This window comes from Canis lupus, chromosome 13, assembly GCF_011100685.1.
Source record: "Canis lupus familiaris isolate Mischka breed German Shepherd chromosome 13, alternate assembly UU_Cfam_GSD_1.0, whole genome shotgun sequence".
NCBI classification, from domain to species: Eukaryota; Metazoa; Chordata; class Mammalia; order Carnivora; family Canidae; genus Canis; species Canis lupus.
This window is the reverse complement of record NC_049234.1, coordinates 49,180,266-49,192,771: the sequence shown is the minus strand read 5'-3', so window position 1 is coordinate 49,192,771 and position 12,506 is coordinate 49,180,266. Positions and strand designations below refer to the sequence as shown.

Below are 12,506 nucleotides of genomic sequence, written 5' to 3'. Positions count from 1 at the left end.
TACGTATTACATATATTTTCTCCCTTCTGTGGTTTTCCTTTACAATTTGTCTTTTTGATAATCCGAATAGTTTAATGTTGATGAATTCTGATTTCTCACTTTTTCTTTACCCTTAGTGCTTTCAGTGTCCTTTAACAATCTTTGCTTAAAGTCTACTTAAAAGCCTAAAAAATATTCTTCAGAAGTTTTGTAGTTTTAGCTTTATGATCTCAGATTAACTTTTGTTTGTGGTGTAATCCAAAGGCAAGAAGGTTAACTTTTCTCCCACTCATTCCAGTAACATTTGTTGAGAAGACTATCACCCCCAACTGAATTGTCATAGCACTCTCACCAATTAACTGACAGCACGGTATGTCTTCAATTAAGCTACAAATCAACATATAAGTGATAACCAGAGTCCTTAAGTATTTGACAATTAAGCAGTACACATCTAAATAACCATTGGATCAAAGAAGAAATCACAATGGTAATTAGAAAAAATTTTTGACTTAACGTAATAGTGAAATGATAAAAAACGGTGAAATGCATCTAAAGTTATATTTTAAAAGTTTAGAAAGCAATCATTTATGTGTCTATCTCAAGGAATTAGAGAAAGAACAGATAAATCCAAAGAATGAGGAAGTAAATAAAAAATAAGAGCAGAAATCAACAAACTTTAAAGTAAAAAGTCATCAAATGCAAAAAGTTGATTCTTTGAAAAAGACAAGTAATACTAATAAATCCTTCAGTAGGCTCAACAGCCAAAGCTGGTCATTCTCAACTCTATTACCTAAGAGTCTTCTTCCCACAATGTTGATTTCAGACAGATTAATATGTCTCCTTAATTACTCTATTGTTGTTCCGAAAGACAAGCACAGGTCTATTTTGTTCATGAGAGTTTTGCTTTTATTTTTTTACAGAGACAACTCAGAGTAACAGAAATAAAGAGGGGGACATTGCAAAGTTCCAGGAATCTCAAACATGAGCTCTTTATCAGCACCATTATGAGGTCAAAACAATGTTGACCTAAAGATCTGACAAGACATCATCAGTCCCAAGATGTGAATCAAAAGAAATGATTTCTAAAATACTGATTTACATCCACTATTATTAGCAGTGAACTATATTCTTAGTGCATACTCTGCCTTAAAAGGTCAATTAACAACATGATAAGCCAGTGTGATTAGAAAGACATCTTAAAATGAAGTCTCCAGCCCTATGACCCAGCTTTTGCACTACTAGGTATTTACCCAAAGGATACAAAAATACTGATTTGAAGGGGCACGTGTATCCCAATGTTTATAGCAGCATTACCAACAACAGCTAAATTAAGGGAAAAACCCCAAATGTCCCATTTACTGATGAATGCATGAGGTGGTGTGTATGTGTGCACACACACGTGCGTGCGCACACACATAAATATAAATGACTCAGCCATCAAACAGAATGAAATCTTGCCATTTGCAACAACATGGATGGCGTTAGAAATATTAAGCTAAGTGAAATAAGTCAAAGAGAAAGACAAATACCATATGATTTCACTCATGTGGAATTTAAGAAACAAAACAGATGAACATAGGGGAAGGGGGAAAAAGAGAGGGAAGCAAACCATAAGACTCTTAACTATCGAGAACAAAATGAGGGTTGCTAGAGGGAGGTGGGCAGGCGATGGGCTAAATGGGTGATGGAGATTAAAGGGCGCACTTGTGATGAGCCCTGGGTGTTATAGGTAAGTGATGAATCACTAAATTCTACACCTGAAACTAATATTACTCTATATGCTAACCAACTACAATTTAAATAAAAACTTGAAATAAAAAAATAATAAAATTACATTAAGTCTCCAGAATGTAAACATAAATAAATATTTTTCACTGATGTTGTCACTGGGATACTCAATACAATACATAGTATTAAGTATTTTCATACAAAAGATAAAAAGCCACACATCATCTGTGAAATATCTGTTCTGCCACTGTAAAAACTGATTTAAATAATACAGCAAAATCAATCACTTGCATTAGTAATTTATTGATAATTAAGTAGTGCACAGATAAAATGTGGCAAACAAATACATTCCTTAGTCAACAGGTGAAGAAAATGTTGGTGGATATTTGAGGAAGTAAATATTCAAAAATTATTCAACATGCAAAATTTACCATACTATTCAATGAAAGTACAGAGGTTTCTGTCTCAGTAATGAAATACATAAAGAACTATTTTTTTTTAGTGAACCACTAAAGGAGTACTGTGGAAGAAATACATGTTCTAATAAATGACTTCTTTAATAAAAACTGTTTTATAGAGCACATATGCACTGATTGAGTGAAGAAAGGAGTCCTGGAAAAGTTAATACCACACATGAAAGAAATGCACTCATTGCCTCACTCATAGGCAAATCATTACTGCAAAGAAGTTAAATCTAAAAGAGCACCAAGAATGTCAGTGGCATAGTTAATTTAGTAGAATCATTATAAAAATGCTATAATAACATGGGGAACGATGAAGAAAACTTTTTATACCAGAGGCACAGTGGTTATTTGCTTACCACTGCACCAAATTTTAAGTTGCCTGACATTTTTTTCTTTTAAAATAGACAAGTGTTCTAAAATATCATGACTGCTTCAGTGATGCCAGCTATCAGCTGTCCACTTCAGAAGAGATATTTTTGATGTTAAAAAAAACCAGGTTTAATATTTTTTCAAAAATAATTCCTAAATAGCAATTCTGCCCATAACCAGTTGTTATTTATTTTTCTGATAAAGTTGATGCTTTAACAATAAGTGATAATTACTTTTCAAGGAAATTATTCTATAGAAATAATATTTTGAAAATGGGTATTTGGAGAGGTTTTTATGAGGTGATTTTGTTGTTGTTGAATATGATGAAAGCATCACCTAGAGAAGTCATCCCTGAATTCTCTTTCTCACACTTCCCACAATTAATGTCAGCAAATTTTTTTTTTTAATTTTGTTTGATCTACCTTCCAAATACCTCAAGAATACAATCACTTCGTACTGTCTATACTACCATGTTAGTCTCAACCAAAATCTTCTCAACCCAAATCAGGGCTACAGCTTCCCAGATGACCTCCCTTGCCCAACTCCAGTACTACGCCCCCAGCAGCCAATCACCTTATTAACACCAAAGTCAAATCATACCACTCATTCACCCAAAGTCATGTAATGATTTCCTGTATGTCTCAGCATAAAAGCCAAATTCCCTACAATGCCTACAAGTCATTACATGATTTTTATCATTACCTACCGACATCATTTCCTACTGCTCTTGTGTTTACTTACTCTATCTACTCAAGACCCTATGATGCTGTGCCTCAGAGGTCAGGGACACTTCGTCTCAGGGCTTTCCACTGGCTATTCCCTTTGCCTGGAGTATGTCCCCAGATACCTTCCCTTGCTTCCTTCAAGTTTTTACTTAACCATCACTTTTCCACAAGGCTTTCTCTGCCCTCCCTATCTAAAATAGCAACTATTCCCAGCACTCCCCCATTATTCCCCTTCCTTCCTTTATTTTTTCTCTTTAATGCTTCTCACCATCTAACATTTTAACTACTTGTTTATCAATTTATTGCTGATCTCCTTTTTCCACTGAATGAAGGCAGGAATTTTTTGTCTGTTGTGTACTTATTGTTCTAGTCTCGAACAATGATTACTAGCACTAGTATTTGAATATGTGAATGCTGAAAGAACAAGTAGTCAGTAAGAACCTTCCTAACTGCATAGTTTAAAAGCTTGAAAACAGATTTTTTCTAAATCTTCCAAATGAATTTTAATGAGTCTTAAACTCCTTGCTAGAAATATAAAAACGTAATACCTTAATAATAATTAACAAAAATAACTGAATAACATTGGGAAATAAAACATTAGCCGAATTAAAACAAAAATTTTGGCACAGCTGGTGGATATAATTGAAAAACATATATTATGATTTACCAAGTGGAACTAACAATGTCATTCTTCTATTTGGAGAAACATCTCTTTATGGATTATCTTTTTTAACTACTTACATTATGAAAATAAATGAACTTATAACCATACCATCAAATGTCTATATCACAGTGTTAAATCAAGACAAAACAAGGCAAAAAGTAATGACATATATTCAATGAATGCACTCTCATTGAGCAAAAGGAATTTTTGTACTATTAATAAAATAAAAATTTTAATATTTTATCTTTGTCTCATCCTTTAAAAATGTCACTTTTCTATATGTTTTATGGTATTCAAAATACTCATATATTCAACATTTATAAATAAGCAAACAACCATTGGGGAAAAAAATCTTCATTTACAGCTTGTAAATCACGGTGTTAAAGACTTGGGAAGGAAAGAAAAGGCACATCTTGCCCCAGTTGATAGAAATATAAAAAACCACCAAATAATTACCACAGTGTGGTTAAGTATTACCATGAAAGGTCCTTTATAACTTGGTCTCTGCCCTCCTCTGCAGCTTTGTCCCTCATGACTCCCTAAATGACTCAAATTTTACAAAGTTCGTGCTCCAGCCGAGAGCTAACTTTTAGTAATTTCTCATGCACAATTCTTGATTCTGGACCTATTTACTTCAATTTAGGGTGGCCAGGTAAAATACAGAATGCCATTTTCTGGGTGGCTAGAAACAAAAATAATTATCAACATGGATTTCCCTAAGAAAACAGTAAAGGCAGAAAGTAGCAAAAGAGCAAGAAAGGGAAAAAAAGACACTCCTTAAGAAATGTTTCTTTCTCTCAACTCTTACCTCCTTTAGGTGGCAAGTGAGAACTACACTGAAATGAAATCATTGAAGAAAACTTTCTAAAGGGCCTCTCACAACTGACCAAATGCTGAAATGAGCTCATCCTTTCTCTTAAAGAAGACACCTTCTATCACAGGGCTCCAGGACCTGGGCAGCAACCAGTGATGCCAGTACCTGTGCTGCGTAGGCCTTGGGAGCTCAGCTCAAATCTCATGATGCTATAATTCTCTTTAGTCAATTGGAATGTCATTTGATATTCACCATTAACCCAACATTATTAGCGAAATATATGTTACTCTAAAGGAAGCACTCCCTTTGTGTACAGTCAATTCTCGTTATTTATGTAGGTATGCTCTACTAAGTTGCCGTGGATACTGAATTAGCAACCATGGAACCACTGCTCCTAGGAGAAATACAGGGTTAGGTTCCTGAGAGCCTCTGGTCACATTGTGATCAAGCAATCAATATATGCACATAATCTTATTTCATGTGAGCTTCTACTTAAAGACATCTTATTTAATATATATATTATAGATCTGTTAAGATTGAACTCATGGTCAGGATCCCTGGATGGGCAGTGGTTTAGTGCCTGCCTTTGGCCTAGGGCGCGATCCTGGAGACCTGGGATCGAATCCCACATCGGGCTCCCGGTGCATGGAGCCTGCTTCTCCCTCTGCCTATGTCTCTGTCTCTCTCCTCTCTCTCTCTCTCTCTCTCTCTGTGTGTGACTATCATAAATAAAATAAAAAAAAAAGAAAAAAAAAAGATTGAACTCATGGTCAACAGCACTATAACTTGTGACTGAGGCTTACCTAACACATTTTTCTCTGTAAAGGACTTCACAGTCTTCTTGCGCGCAGGGAACACTCAACAGCACGTTGACACTATGTGTGGGGGCCATCTTTAACAGCACAACCACCACCACCAACAACAAAGGACCACAAAAATACAAAAACAAACCATGGTATTGAATTGACCATGACAAGGATATTTGTTAACAGTACAAGAGCTGAAAAAAGAAGGCAGCATATAGCCTTGTCTGACTTCAGCTGGGAACATGCATCCTGGGCAACTAAAATTTTTCACTGATCTGTGCATGTCAGCAAATGGCCACTAACATGCTCCAACTATTGATTTTAGGCTTACAAATAAATTTTAGCTAGCAAGCAAACTGATACATATACAATCCATGAATAATGCCTATTGACTGTATTTTGTATGCATGGTTCCAGGTCCAAAATCTGGTTTTCCTCTCTTAAATTCCTTCCCATTTAGGCAAAAGAAGCCCAGTGAAACTCCAATAAATTTTATGATTCCTAGTTCAATTAAACTAGCTCTATGGAAGCCCATTTACTGTTGAGGTAGCAATCTACAACTTGTCCTATGAACACTCAGGCTTGGAAACTTAGTCCCATGTCTATTCATTTCCTTTCTTGTATCCTCAGGTGGAACTCTGCAGAACACTTGAAATGTTAACAATTTGTTTGTGAATCAAGAGTAACTATATCTGGGTCTCTTTTTTCAGTTACAACAACAAAATGAGCAATAATGAAGCAATATATGTTTGGTATGACACCCTGGGGACTGATAAAGAAGAGGAAGAGGGAAGAACAATGGGATCCTTCAGTGGGCCCCGAGTAAGTATGTCCAGGTAAATTACTCTGAACAAGTTGACAAATAGACTTTTTCCATTTGCCATGGCCACAAGTAGGATGTTGCACAGCACCTGCCGTCTGTGGGAGTCCACCCTAATAAGCAAGTTCTAAGAGTCAGTTGCTTGTAGTTCAAGCTCTCAGTCCAGGTGTCAAGACCACATCTCCAGGATTCACTTACTTCTGCAAGTCATAATGCCTATGACCTGCCACTTGAGAACAGACTGTAACAGAGAAACTACAGCTGAATCACTAAGAAAGTTTCTGCCTGGGAGTAACTATGCTGCTGGTTTGGGCCAGGCAGAATTAGGTTTCTACCTGGGCAGCTTCCATTCTGCATGCAGACACAACCCAGTCACTCTGCGCAGCGTATTCTCAGCCCATTCTCAACAGCAGTTGGCAAGAGTAGCTGGGACTCCACTTTGGGCAGCTCCCAGCAGACAGCAGGACCCACACTGTGATACTCTTCTTCTTTTCCTTCTCCAAGGCCTCCAATCTGACAGCACAGAGTATTAGGAATATCTGAACTCTGGGCCAAGAAACCCAAATTCCAGTTTGGGCAGGATATGAAATTATGGTATAAGGTTGGTGGGAAAAAAAGGGTATAAATTACCTCCTTCCCTTTCTTCTTTACATTCATGCACTAGTAAGAGGAGAACAGGAACTTTGCTCCTTCACCTCCTGACTTCCTCTGCCTTCTAAGTTCCAGCAGAACTTCTGGGAACACACAGGTGCAAAATACCTGCCCAACACTATGTGGTTGGAGCTATTAAAGAAGGAAATTTAAAGCCATGAGCTCACCGGGAACATCTCCACAGATGCTTTATCCACAGAGTCGGGCTGAAGGGTTGAAATCTTCCCCTAACCCCCTCCTGGATCTTATAATTTTCTACTATTCCTCTGTACAGGAAATACTTCTTACCAAACGACAAGTTTTGGTAATCTGAAAGGTTGCTGCTACTATTACTTTTCATTTCTCATCTTCCTTTCACTGTTAAATTTCAGAGGCAAGCGGTCTATACCTTTTATTTTCCATCATCTCAGCACTGTTCTCTCCTTAACCTCCCCCAAATAATTCCTGATGTTGTCAATCTTCTCAAATTGAATTTCTGAAATTCAACAATGACCTCTGACTCCCAAATAAAAGTCTTTGCTCAATACCTACATTTCTTGACACTCAACCCTGTCCCATCTGCAGCCCCCTAATATACAATGCTATGTAGACACAATTTAAAATTTTCTGTTTCTTTAGTATCTTCAGTGACTGTATCTTCCTTGTTGCTTCTAACTCTCCATGTAATTTTTTCCCTCTCTTTAATAAATCTTCAAAGCAAATCAAATATCTATTTCTCACCTGCTGCAATGATAACACAGTTCTACTAAGACTAACACCGGTCATTTCACTTAGTCATTCTCCATTATTTTCCATGCCTAGTTGGTTTTTTAAAAATCTTTTTTTCTTTCCTTAAATGTCTCTTTAATCTGTTCTCTCTGTCCCCATCCTAATCCAGGCTTTCATCTATTCATGCCTGACTTGCTGCAATATCCTACTATCGAGTTAGTCAGCCTCTGCTATGTACTAAACATTATTACCTGCTTAGTTCAGGAAATTCTACTTGCATTAAGTTACTTCCTTCCTACAAAACATTCAATGACTCCCTGTCATTCAAGATCTCCCCACTAAACCTGGCCCCACTTAATCCATCTAACCCCTTCCTATTACCTACACCTACCACCCCCTCTCACAAATTGCCTGATCTGAGAAAATCAGTGTCCTTGTATCCCACAAGTATCCAGGATGAGTCTCAAATCTAAGCCTTTCTTACTTTAAATAGTAAGCACAGAAAAAAAAAAAAAAAAAAAAAGAATGTGATGTTTCCTGGACCTTCCAATTAGCATTCCCACTACCAGTGATTCATGATCACCACTCCCAACAGAGCAACAGCACATGCATAGTGCTACAAAGAGCCTCACTCTTCATGGCTAATTGGATTCCACCAGGAACTATTATTTCACTCAAATCAGAAACCATGTGATAGATAGGAGTGACAAGCCAAGAAGTGAAGGGTCCTCTATGTTTGTGATGTTGGCCTCAGGAGGTTATTCCATTATGGAGGACAGAGGAAGGAGAATAGGGGAAAAGGAGGGGTTTTTGCTCTGCTGCTCAGTGAAAGTACAAACAAAACCTGAGTATTATAGACTGAACTCATTCAATTCTTGGCAGTATGGCAGCTCACCAGATACATACTTCTACTGGTTGTCTGAATTACAGATGAGTAAACTCATCTATTGCTTTATTTCAGCTTCTCAAAGGTAACTGTTTATAAGCACATCTTAGGAAATAAACTGTACCTCGATAGCTGGAGAATAAATGGCTATTAATTTCCTATATTTTTCGAGAAAAATCTAGGGTTCATGGATGAAAAGATAAGCCTAGAAAGGGGTCATGAACCTATACACCTGTTCACCAACTATGGAAATTAAAGCTTTGAGACAGATACCCAATGATCATTTAATTTTGAGAGTACAGGCATATCTTGTTTCATTGCACTTTGCTTTACTATGCTTCACAGATACTGTATTTTTTACAAATAGACAGTTTGTGGCAACCCTGGGTCGAGCAAGACTATCAGTGCCAGTTATCCAACACTTCATGTCTGTCACATTTTGGTAATTCAAACTTTTTCATTGTTATTATATTAGTTATGGTGACCTGGGATCAGTGATCTTTGATCTTACTATTGTAATTGCTTCAGGGAGCCATGAACTGTGTCCATATAAGATGGCGAACTTAATAGATAAATGTTGTGTGTGTTCTGATTGCTCCACCAACCAGTTGTTCCTCTAACTCTCTCCCTCTCCTGCAGCCTCCCTATTCCCTGAGACACAATATTGAAGTGAGGCCAATTAATAAGCCTACAAAGGCCTGTAAGTGTTCAAGAGAAAGGAAGAGTCACATGTCTCTTACTTTAAATCAAAAGCTACAAATGATTAAGGAAGGCATGCCAAATACCAACAGGCTGAAACATAAGGCCTCTTGGACCAGCTGGCCAAGATGTGAATATAAAGGAAACGTTCTTGAAGGAAATTAAAAGTGCTACCCCAGTGAACACACACAAATGGTAAGGAAGCAAAACAGCAGAACATGGAGAAAGTTCTGAATGGTGTGGATAGATCAAGCCAGTCACAACATTCCCTTAAACCAAAGTCTAATCCAGAGCAAGGGTCCTGACTCTTGTGTTTTATTAAGGCTGACAGAGGTAAGGAACACACAGAAGAAAGTTTGAAGTTAGCAGAGGTTGATTCATAAGGTTTAAGGTAAGAATCCATCTCTGTAACATAAAAAACACTACAAAAAATAGAACAAGGGGGGGATCCCTGGGTGGCTCAGTGGTTCAGCACCTGCCTTCAGCCCAGGGCGTGATCCTGGAGTCCCAGGATGGGGTCCTGGGATGGAGTCCCACATCGGGCTCCCTGCATGGAGCCTGCTTCTCCCTCTGCCTCTCTCTCTCTCTGTGTGTGAGTGTTTATCATGAATAAATAAATATTATATAAAAAAATAAATAGAACAAGGGACCATAAGGGAAGAGGGGAAACTGAATGGGGAAAAATCAGAGAGGAAAATAAATAATGAGAGACTCTTAACTCTGGGAAACAAACTGAGGGTTGCTGAAGGGGAGAGTGAGGGATAGGGTAATTTGGTGAGGGGCATTAAGTAAAGCATATGATGTGATGAGCGTTGGGGTGTTATATACAACTGATGAATTATTGAAAACTATATCTGAAACTAATGACATACTATGTGTTGACAGGTTGAATTTAAATTAAAAAAATGAAAGTAAGGGATCCCTGGGTGGCGCAGCAGTTTAGCACCTGCCTTTGGCTCAGGGCGTGATCCTGGAGACCCTGGATCGAATCCCACATCAGGCTCCCGGTGCATGGAGCCTGCTTCTCCCTCTGCCTGTGTCTCTGCCTCTCTCTCTCTATGTGTGTGTGACTATCATAAATAAATAAAAATTTAAAAAAAAAAGATACATAAAATGTATTTAAAAAAAATGAAAGTATAAGGTGAAGCAGCCAAGTGCTGACAAAGAAGCTGCAGCAAGTTACTCAGAAGATTTAGCTGAGATAATTAATCAAGGTGGCTACACTAAACGACAGGTTTTCAGTGTAGACAAAACAGCCTCCTATTGGAAGATGCCAATTAGGACCCTTCTAGCTGGAGAGAAGTCAATGTCTGGCTTCAAAGCTTCAAAAGAGAGACCGACTCTCTTGTCAGAGGCTAATGTAGCTGGTGACTTTAAGCTGAAGCCAATGCTCATTTACCATTCTGAAAATCCTAAGATCCCTAGGAATTATGCTAAATCTACTCTATTCTCTAGAAATAGTACAACAAAGCCTAGATAACAGCACATCTGTTTACAACACGGTTTACTATTTAAAAAAAAAATTTTTTTTTAAAGATTTTACTTATTCATGAGAGACACAGACAGAGAGAGAGAGAGAGAGAGAGAGAGGCAGAGACACAGGCAGAGGGAGGAGCAGGCTCTATGCAGGAAGCCCGATGTGGGACTCGCCCCGGGACTCCAGGATCAAACACCAGGCCAAAGGTGGCGCTAAACCGCTGGGCCACCGGGGCTGCCCAAATGTCATTTTTTTAATGTTAAATTGATGCTTGGTCTTTATCAGTTCCAAAGGAGATGAGTAAATAAATCAATCTTTTCTTTGAACATACAGAAATCCCTTTATGTTAATTACTAGAAATTTTTATCTGATTTGATTGCCACACACTTTATTTTTATGATGCACTTTTAAAATTTATGTTGCAGGACATTTTCTCTTGGGACCAAAGAACTTTTGAACGTTTATTTTTTTAACATGATGGGAAAGAAAAAAATCTGTATAATCCAAAAACACTGCACTGTGTCCTCCTCAAGTTACACATCCACGGTATCTTCCTGTTAGGTTTTCTGAGTTATAGAAGTTCTTTGAGGGTATCATCTCATGGGCATTTTGACCCTCATGAAGCTTCCATAAAAAAACAGGCAGGAAGAGCCAGACATTACTTTTAGGGTGTAAAGAAGATAATTTTTAAATTGTTTGAACAATTATACACTCAAAAATAAAAAGGAACGAACTCCTGCTATGCACAACAACAAGGATGAATCTCAAAAGCTTTATGCTGAGTAAAAGAAGTACAAAGGCTAAATCCTATATGATCCCATTCATATGACACTTGGGAGAAGGCAGAACTATTGGGACGTATCTCAGATGGGTGGTTGCCAGGGGCTCAGAACAGGAGGAAGGGATGTGAGGGAATTCTTCAGAGTGATGCAAATGTCTTAATACTCTGTGGTATTGTCAACGTGGTGATACATGGGCCCAAACTGCACCTCACAAAGGGTGATGTTTACTGCATGTAAATTAGACCTCAATAAGTCTATCCAGGGATGCCCAAGTGGTTCAGTGGTTAAGCGTCTGCCTTTGGCTTGGAGCATGATCCCGGAATCCTGGGATCGAGTCCCACATTGGGCTCCCTGCATGGAGCCTGCTTCTCCCTCTGCCTGTGTCTTTGCCTCTCCCTCTCTCTCTCTCTCTCTCTCTCTCTCTCTGTGGCTCTCATGAATAAGTGAATAAAGTCTTAAAAAAAAAAAGTCTTTCCAAAACTGTTATAGAGAATTCCTCAGACAAAGATAAATCAGCCTAAGAGGTTCCCATAAATTACTGGTCAGGTTAAGTTCTGAACAGGAGCTAATATTGTGATTTGGGTCAAATGCACTCCATTTGTTTACTCTCAAAGACAGACCCCGTGAGAACCCTGGGGCAGGGCTGGTCTCTCAAAGTGGGAGGAAAGAGAACACAAGTTAGGCAGTTGGAATGTCTTGACCCAAATGGCAGTTTCTGGCCATTCTTCAGATGCCTGAGAAGCTCTTGTTTCACGGTGTGAATTAAATTTAGTTAAAATTATATCACATTCTGCTACATTTGGTCTGACCCATATCTTTGCCTCAAACCGCCTGGGAAAATGGAAATCACCAACTGCCACCACTTCAACTTACTTTATGTATTACTGCATTCAGAAATGTTTCCGAGGCCAGTCATTTCAAGAATATCCACTGA

General features: G+C 38.1%; 1 protein-coding gene and 1 long non-coding RNA gene across 2 annotated transcripts in view; one reads left to right on the top strand and one right to left on the bottom strand.

Annotated features, from left to right (window-relative positions):
* Positions 1–12,506, bottom strand: part of CRACD (capping protein inhibiting regulator of actin dynamics) — a 280,286-nt gene that overhangs the window by 142,859 nt on the left and 124,921 nt on the right.
* The window catches only part of LOC111098624, a 35,633-nt gene continuing 28,261 nt past the window's right edge, over positions 5,135–12,506 (top strand). The window contains exons 1-3 of the long non-coding RNA XR_005369035.1: positions 5,135–5,223; positions 6,260–6,371; positions 9,254–9,508. This is a non-coding gene — a long non-coding RNA (uncharacterized LOC111098624). The remainder of the gene's footprint in view (positions 5,224–6,259; positions 6,372–9,253; positions 9,509–12,506) is intronic.